This window comes from Euprymna scolopes, chromosome 8, assembly GCF_053919585.1.
Source record: "Euprymna scolopes isolate OS-2025 chromosome 8, ASM5391958v1, whole genome shotgun sequence".
NCBI lineage: Eukaryota > Metazoa > Mollusca > Cephalopoda > Sepiida > Sepiolidae > Euprymna > Euprymna scolopes.
Window position 1 is genome coordinate 140228494 of NC_136489.1, and position 9447 is coordinate 140237940.

General features: G+C 33.8%; 1 protein-coding gene across 5 annotated transcripts in view; it reads left to right on the forward strand.

The window, feature by feature from the left end:
• The window catches only part of LOC145283787 (uncharacterized), a 548751-nt gene that overhangs the window by 178640 nt on the left and 360664 nt on the right, over positions 1 to 9447 (forward strand). The window lies entirely within an intron of this gene.

Here is a 9447-nt window from a genome sequence, read left to right on the forward strand (position 1 = left end):
AAGGAAAAAGAAGGTGCAGGCTGTCAAAACCCAATATGAGGACCAGGAAAACAACAGTAGTAGTTCAGACTATGGACAGGTAGACAACATAACGATTAAGGAAAAGGTGAATGCTGTGAGTCAAGAGGTGATAAAGGCGGAAATGATGGTGAAAGGAAAGCCAATTGCTTTTCAGCTTGATAGTGGAGCATCCGTGAACATATTGAATGTGAAACACGTGATGGGAAAAACACTGGAACATTCAAATAAGACCTTTGTCATGTGGAATGGAGCAGAAGTGAAGCCGTTAGGAGAGTGTCGAGTTAAAATGATAAACCCCAAAACTGAACAGAAATATGCAGTTAAGTTTGTCATTGTGAAAGAGGATTTCCATCCTTTACTGGGAGCAAATGCAATCCAGAAAATGGAACTCGTCACAATCAATAACGACAAATTCAAAATGGTCGCCAAAGTTTCCCAAATGAATGAATCCAGCACCCAGTACTCGGACAGCATTATCAATGACTTCAGAGATGTATTCAAGGAAGAATTGGGTCAATTACCAGGAGAGGTACATTTGCAGGTGGATCCAGGAGTAACACCAAATGTTGCAGCAACACGGAGAATACCAGTGGCACTTAAAGACAAGCTAAAAGTCGAGTTGGAAAAACTGGTTAAGAAGAATGTTATTGAACCAGTGAGCGACCCAACACCATGGGTAAGTGCGTTAGCACTGGTAACTAAGAAAAATGGAAGCCTGCGGATATGTATAGACCCAAGACCACTGAATAAGGCTCTGAAGAGGGAACATTTTCAGTTACCTACACTGGACGATTTACTACCAGAACTGGCTGACAGCAAGGTATTTTCTACCCTGGATCTACGAGATGGATTCTGGCATGTAAAATTAGACAAAGTCAGCAGTCACTTAACAACATTTGCTACACCATACGGTTGGTTCCGGTGGAAGGTTTTACCTTTCGATATTTCTCCAGCTCCAGAGATATTTCAAAAGACCCTTTTTAACAATGTGTCCGATTTGGAGGGGGTGGTTAACAAAGCGGATGATCTTCTGGTGATTGGGAAGGGTAAAACGATGGAAGAAGCAACAATTGATCATGACCTAAAACTCAGGAAACTGTTGCAGAGATGTCGTGATCGCGGGATGCGATTGAATGCTGGAAAATTGAACTTACGACAAACGTCTATATCTTTCCTGGGACACATAATAACCAGTGATGGTTTACTTCCTGATCCTGAGAAGGTAAGAGCCATAAAAGAGATGCCGTGTCCAACAGATGTGGAAGGAGTGCAACGATTGGTTGGATTCGTGAATTACCTGGCAAAATTTCTACCACACATATCTGATGTGATGGCCCCAATTCGAAATTTAGTGAAGGCAGATGTGCCATGGACATGGTCCCAAATCCATGAAGAGGCTTTTGGGAAAATTAAAGAGTTAGTGAGTGAGGCACCAGTGTTGAGGTACTATGACCCCAACAAATCTTTGGTCATCCAATGCGATGCAAGTGAGAAGGGCATGGGGGCTGCACTACTACAAGAAAGTCAACCCCTAGCCTATACCAGCCATCCACTGACCGACACAGAAACTCGGTATGCACAGATTGAAAAGGAACTACTAGCAGTAGTCTACGCATGTGAACGGTTTCATCAATATACGTTTGGTCGACAGATAACAGTGCTAACCGATCATAAGCCACTGGAGGCGATTATGAAAAAAGAATTGGTGAAATGCCCAAAACGACTTCAAAACATGCTAATGCGACTACAGGCTTACGATGCTACAGTTCTGTACCATCCAGGTAAGAAAATGTTCCTTGCAGACACGCTATCAAGAGCATACATTTATGCATTGAGCAGTGAAGATATGGACGATGAAGATGATGTCAAGAAAGCAGAATATATTCCTGTAACAGAGAGAAGGCTGCTTGAACTGCGCTCAGCCACGAAGGAAGACAAGCATGCAGCAGTTACAGCAAGTAATTCTGGAAGGATGGCCAGAAGAAAAAATACATCTTGACCCAGAGGTGAGACCATATTTTAACATGCGGAATGAAATGACGGTGCAAGATGGTTTAATTTTCAGAGGAAACCGGGTAGTGGTTCCACTGACACAGCGGGCGGTGTTGAAAGAAAAGTTGCATTCCACACAGTAGAAGTAGAAGGATGTTGCAGAAGAGCAAGAGAATGCTTGTATTGGCCAAATATGAACAGTGACATCAAAGACTATGTGTCAAAGTGCTCCACATGTAGAAAATATGAAGTGGCCAACCTGGCAGAACCATTAATGGTCCATGAAGTTCCTGACAGACCCTGGGCGAAAGTGGGAGTAGATCTCTTTAAGTTTGCAGATAGAGACTATCTGTGCACAGTTGATTATATGAGCAACTTCTGGGAAATCGATCATCTTCTCAATACACAAGCAAAGACAGTGATAACTAAACTTAAACACCATTTTGTACGACATGGAATACCAGATCAGGTCGTAACTGATAATGGGCCTCAGTTTAGTAGCCAGGAATTTTCTACCTTTGCAAAAAAGTGGTGTTTTACACATACACCTGTCAGTTCATACAATAGCAAGGCAAATGGCAAAGTGGAATCTGTGGTAAAGATGGCAAAGAACCTTTTCCAGAAAGCGATGGACGATAAGGCTGATCTATACCTAGCAATGTTGGATCACAGGAATACGCCAGCCAAAGGTCTCTTATCACCAACTCAGAAGCTGATGTCAAGGAGAACAAAAACACTTCTCCAAACCAGGGAGGATTTACTCAAGCCAGAATTGCCCCAAAATCTGAGAAAATCAGTGAAGCAAGACCGCAGGAGGCAAGAACATTCTTTCAACCACAAAGTAAAACCACTTAAACATTGTATCCTGGAGATGTAGTACGGATGAAACCACACATAAATGGTCAAAAAGAGTGGAGGAAAGCTGTCGTATGGAGGAGACTGGATGAGCGATCATACAATGTAAAAGTGGATGGGGACTTATATCGACGGAATAGAGTAGATTTGAAGAAAACTACAGAGACACCCCCACTCACATCAGGAATACACCAGCCATATGAAGTGCAGAGCGAGTTACCCAAGAATACAGGGCAGAGTACAGAAGAGATATGTAACTCAGAACCACCTCAATATGAAGGTGAAATAAGAGAAAACCTCAACCCGACCCCATCCCCAACAAAACCACACGGTCAGGAAGAATAATAAGAGATCCTGTGAGATTCAAGGATTTCACAACATAAGTGAAAGGACAGAATAATCCCTGTTAGGTAGGAGGGTAGTCAGCCCAAGGAATGCCTAGATCACTGTGTTTTGTAGACTGTTTTAATTCTCATCAGACTTTTTGTTGTGTTTTTTTTTTTTGTTTTTTTTTTTGTTTGTCTTTATCTTCTGTTTTTATTATTGAGAAAAGGAAAGATATTGCATGAGGGACTGAACAAGAGTTTTCACCGGCTGGAGTTACGCCCCCTTACCGGTGTACTCATGTTTGTCAGACGTAAATAAAGACGCCATTTTTTATAGAAGCTGATCTGTCGTTATGTCTTATTCAATCTATTGACATCCTCGATAATGACACATAAACAATATTTATAAATCTTATTAACCTGAATTAAAATTAATACTAGTTTTAACTTGGTTATACATTTATTTGATTATAATTATAATAACATGTCATCAGAGGTAGAAACTCTGAATCATAATTATTAGTGTATTAGAGACATACAATGATAATAAAAAAAATCACACTTAAATTAGGAATTAGTTTCGCAAAACGTTTATTAAAAATAGAGGTTCGTATGTAAAATGGAGTTAAATTTTGAAATGTAAAAATTAAATAACTACTTTATATATATAAGTAATTGATAGTGCGGGTATTCATATTAGTATGATTAAATAGTTAAATAAATAAATAACAAATTAGAGTAAATGGAAATAACTAATTAATTTACAATTCAACATTAGTGGATATAACGTTAGAACTATGATTATCGATTGTAATAATCCATAATACTAACATTGTGTATGTGAAAAATTAGTAAATTAATTTTAAAAAAAAAGTCGATTTAATTTCTAATAAATAATAATGAATTAAAGACATAACTATATTAAAATGATAAATTAATTATTAGCTGATATGGATATGTCTAGACGTTGGAGAAAAATAGATAAAGATAAATAAATATTATCTCAGAATGTCTTGATCTAAGGGAAGTAACTCGGCCTGCTTTTTATTAAATTAATTGAAACGTGAAGAGATTTAAAAGAGTTTTCGGTACTTATACAGTTTAATGACGACATTAAAAAATGGAAATATTGAAAAAAAATTTTTTTGTACGTACCTGTTATAGACTGAAGTTCTTCGAAAAAAAATTTCACTTCATTTGATCAAGTAGTTTTTTTTTTTTACAGCGAAAAACAATTATTTATCACAACGACGTCAACGTGCCCATTTTGGAAATGTACCTAGCAGAATACCTCCATTTTAGGCCAGATTTCGCAATCTAGCCTTTTATTTTTCGCCAGAATGAGATGCGCACATCACATCTGCAATTTTTTCCGTTTTTTTTAATTTTTTATTTTTAAAGCAGAATACTATTGAATATGCCAAGAAATTGAAGAATGCAAAGAACTGAAAAAATTTTTACGCGATTATTTTCGAAACATGCGCAGTAGTGTTTACCGATGTATTGGAAAATTCAAAATGGTGCCCGACACTCTCTTTAACATGGTAAGTTTGGGAAAAGGTGTTATAAATAATAAACTACACAAAATACTATTTAAAAAACACCGAATATATGTCAACTTATGTCACGGTAATATATATTGAGCGAATTTCTAACAGTACTTTGTCTAGTTTATTATTTATAACGTCTTTTCCTGAAGTTACTGTGTTAAAGAGAGACTCTGGCACCATTTTGAATTTTCCAATACATCGGTAAACACTGTATGCTTTTCGAGCTGAATAAACATGTTACATTGAATAAAAACACTAAAAACATATCCATATACAGTACAAACCCTAAGTTTTTTTTTTTTAATTCGAAAATTTCGGTTGCACATTTCTAATTTTTCTAATATTTTATTCTTTTTATTTTCTTCTGTTACAAATTAAAAAAAAAAAAAAACACTCCAAAAATGGCATCTGTCTTCGCAAAAAAAAAAAAAAAAAAAAAAAAAAAAAATTCTCATTCTGGTGGAAAAAAAAAAAAAAAAGGGCTAGATTGGCCTAAAATGGAGGCATTCTGCTACGTAGGGCAGTTACCTGCCCTTGGGGAAAGTTACCTGCCTTTAGGGAATTCCTGGGCGCTGCAATAACATTTCCAAAATGACCACCTTGACGGAGCCGTGATAAATAATTGTTTTTCGCTGTAAAAAAAAAACTACTTGATCAAATGAAGTGAAATTTTTTTTCGAAGAACTTCAGTCTATAACAGGTACGTACAAAAAAATTTTTTTTCAATATTTCCATTTTTTAATGTCGTCATTAAACTGTATAAGTACCGAGTTTTCAAATTATTCTAATCTTAAGGATACCTTTTGAAATGTATAATAGAAAAAAAGGTACTCCTGCAGTATTTTACCCACCGATTTCACGATCTTAGCCGAGCGTTGATCGACATCCGTCGGAAAACGCCGGAACATAGCGAGCGGTACGATAGTCTATCAGCCAATCAGGGCGCTTCAAACGAACGCGCAGCAGACGAATAATTTTCATTGAAATTACACACATAGCGTTTCATTTCAGTTATTTTATTGTTCAAAGTAAAAATACACAGCCTTTCATTTCAGCTATTTAATTTAGCGATAAAAAAAAAAAAAAAACCGGGAGCTGTTGGAAACATATTTATGCGAATTTATGTGGAGACAAAAATTTGGACACAACCCTTCTTTTGTCTCCATAATAAATCAAATCGCGGAAGGCTACCCGGTTTGGGAAGGAGCTTCTTTCCACATCCTCTGAAAACCCTTTGCTCCCTACTTTGCCTCTCTACAGTCAGTAGAAAATCTTCCAGTCGGAACTAAAGATAAACAGTAATTGTTGTCCCCCCCCCTACAAACATTACTGAAAAAAAAACAAAAAAAAACATTGTTGTTACTGTTTAATAACGTTTTGTTAAAAAAAAACAAAAAAAAAAAACATTGAAGTGTTTATTACTGTTGCTTACCCCCCCCCCCCAAAAAAAAGCTATCGGAAAACAAAATGAACCAAAAAAAAAAAAAAAATATTCAACAAAATAAATTTATTTTACTTTAAAAAAACTTACGGTAAGTGTTTGTGATTTATTTTATCCAAATTTTTTGTATTAATTTTATCCATTTTGTTGTGTGTGTAATATCTTTTCCTTGTAATGGTGTTGCTATTCACATACTTTTAGCGTTCTTGCACCGTAGCTCCGAATTGTCGGCTTTCGTCGGCGTTAACGCCGAAAGCGTTCGTCAACGCTCGGCTAAGATCGTGAAATCGGTGGGTAAAATACTGCAGGAGTACCGAAAAAAATTATCAGTATATATATTGACGTGTATGATTGAAATAAGTTTGGATTATGTTTAGTTTTCATTTCGGATGGATTGTTTTGGTAACGTAATTTGGCTATTATAAAATATCGATCTTTTCGCAGATTAAATTAGATTCGTATTATTAACAGCTAGGATAGTTTATAATATGGTTGACATTATTTTCAAAATAATGTATAATTATATATATGTATACATAATTAGAATTATGGAATTTACTAATTATTAAATAGAATATTTTGTTATGAAAATATCATAATTGAATTAATATATTTTTTCTTGGCAATAAAAAATGAAATAAACAGAGCCACAAGCCAGCAAGTTAGAGATCCTATTTCCAGATTTTTATCATTGACTCTCCCAGTTTAATTTATATTTTCTCTTATTGGTAAGTCCTGAACCCTTATCTATTTTGAAGTGTTCACTTCACACCTACTTGTCAAAATTTACAGTTGAATATTAAAACACTGAACTTTTTTAGCCTTGTCTTGACCTGGCCGCTGTTAGCTGTGTATATCTTATAAATTAATTAATGTTTGTTTGCACCCCCCCCCCCGGTTTGAATTTCTTCAAGACGAAATCTCCAGATTCTAGAGAAAAAATGGCTAGCCGCTAGATCCAAAATTTACCCACTAGATTCCAAACGAACCCTCCAGATCTAGCGGGGGGGGGGGACCTCGCTAAATTGGCAACTCTGCATATATGGTGGTTTATAATTTTGTTTATATAGTTTCGTTGATGTTATTACCATAAGTATGTATTCTTAACTTAGTTATAATAAATATAATAATTATTAAATAGAAAATTTAGGTAGTAGATTCATAGATTGAGATTGTTAGTACATATAGTGGGTTTTCCTTTTTTTTTTTTTTTTGTAAATTAGGTTTAGTTTCATATATAAGGGCATGTATACTGATTTGTAATTTATAAGGTATATTTTGGTAATATTATTCTCGTAAGTTAAGTATACATAACTGAGAATTAATAAATTTAGTAATTATTAAATAGAATGTTTTGTCAGAAGAGTCGTAAATTAATTAAATGGTTAGTACGAAGAGTGGGATTCAATGACTTTGTTTGATTAAAATTCAAGATGGCGTAATGGTAAAATATAAAGGTAACTACAGCTTTTCTTCCAAATTTTCAGATTCTTGCCATGTTGTATCACATTTAAAATCCTTTTGGTGGATTGATTGTTGCTATTTCTCCTGATGAGTTAAGGGCATAATAGATTCACTAATTGATATAATTATTAAGTGATTGATTTTGCGCTACGAAACAGACACTGTCAAGAACTGTAGGGATAAATTGATGTAAAGGAATAAAATATAAAATTTGTCAACATCATTTATTTTGGAATATAAATTTTTGTCATTTTTTTTCTATATATTGCTCTGTATTCACATTGAGCTTCTTATATAAGGATTGATATATAAGAAATATATATATATATATATATATATATATATATATATATATATATATATATACACACGCACACACTTCAGTATAATGAAATGAAATATATCTACTGATGTGAAAATTCAATGATTTTCGGTCTTACAAAATATTATTAGATGTAATATTTTATATAAGACAATCCCAGCTAAATAAAAATTGCTTAATATACAAGATAGAGCAAATTTTTTAGAATAGTAGAAAACTCGTTTAAGTACCTACATAAGTATAGTACAATATTAAACAAAAATTATATAAAAATATCATACTCTACAATGCTGAATTTAGCCTAGACAGTAATATCAACAAATAATATGAAAATAGAAAAAGCTCAGAATCTTCCCCATAATTTAGTCCTTAGGAATAAATGTAACTGCCAAAATAAAGAAGAATGCCCTCCAAATAATGATTGCATACACAAGGACCTGGTATATGTTTGCACAGTAATGCAATTGCTGATACATGAGAACAACCAAATTTACAGAACAACTAATGAGTCTAATCAAAATATTCTGGGCACAGATATACATATGGCAGAATCTAATACCAACAACCAAAATAGTAACTCTGATAATATTACTCTCAATATAAACCGGCAAAACATTAACCAGAATATACATTGCATAACTTCAGAATTTTATTTGATTCAAAGTCCCAACTTTGTCATTACTGACCCTGAGATGGATAAACCGTTAAACAATGAAAAGACATTAAAAACATTCACTTATATAGGTGCAATCTCAAACTTAATAAAAATAAGAATTTCAAACCACATGCATTCCTTTAAAAATGAAAAAACACAAAATAATAATGGTACATCTTTAACTACCTGAATTAATAGCCAGGACAGGAAGATTCCTTATACAATTTAATAATAAAGCTAGATCATACACTCCATGATCTAAATTTTGTAACCTTTGTATCTCTGAAGCAGTCAATATTATCACTTTCCCTTAACCTATAATAAATGCCAAAAATGAGTTGGTTTCAAGATGTAAACACAAGAAAAAAGATTAAATACAGCCAACTTAAAATAACATAGATAATCTTAGAATATTTACCATTAGATAAAAATAACACCCACTGCATATCACTGTTTACTTAATATACTAAAATATAGGTTAAACTGAGATATTTCTTTTTAAATATGTTGAGAATATTCTAATTAACTTAAATACTAGTATCCTCATATTTCCATGCTATATTTAGTAACTCACCATTCACACATTTACATATAAACTAAATCCCAACACTCAAATTTCACTTCTAGGAATTACCATGCATACCATATCAACACTGGTTTAAATATAATTATTATACCATTCTAAAACTTAATTTTCATATTCTTAAGTAGCTCATATGTTTTCCCCTTTAAATATTTTCCCACTATATATAATTGAAAATATGAAAACTCATAATACTCGATAATGCATCATCTTTGGTACTGGTCAACAATCTGTTTTA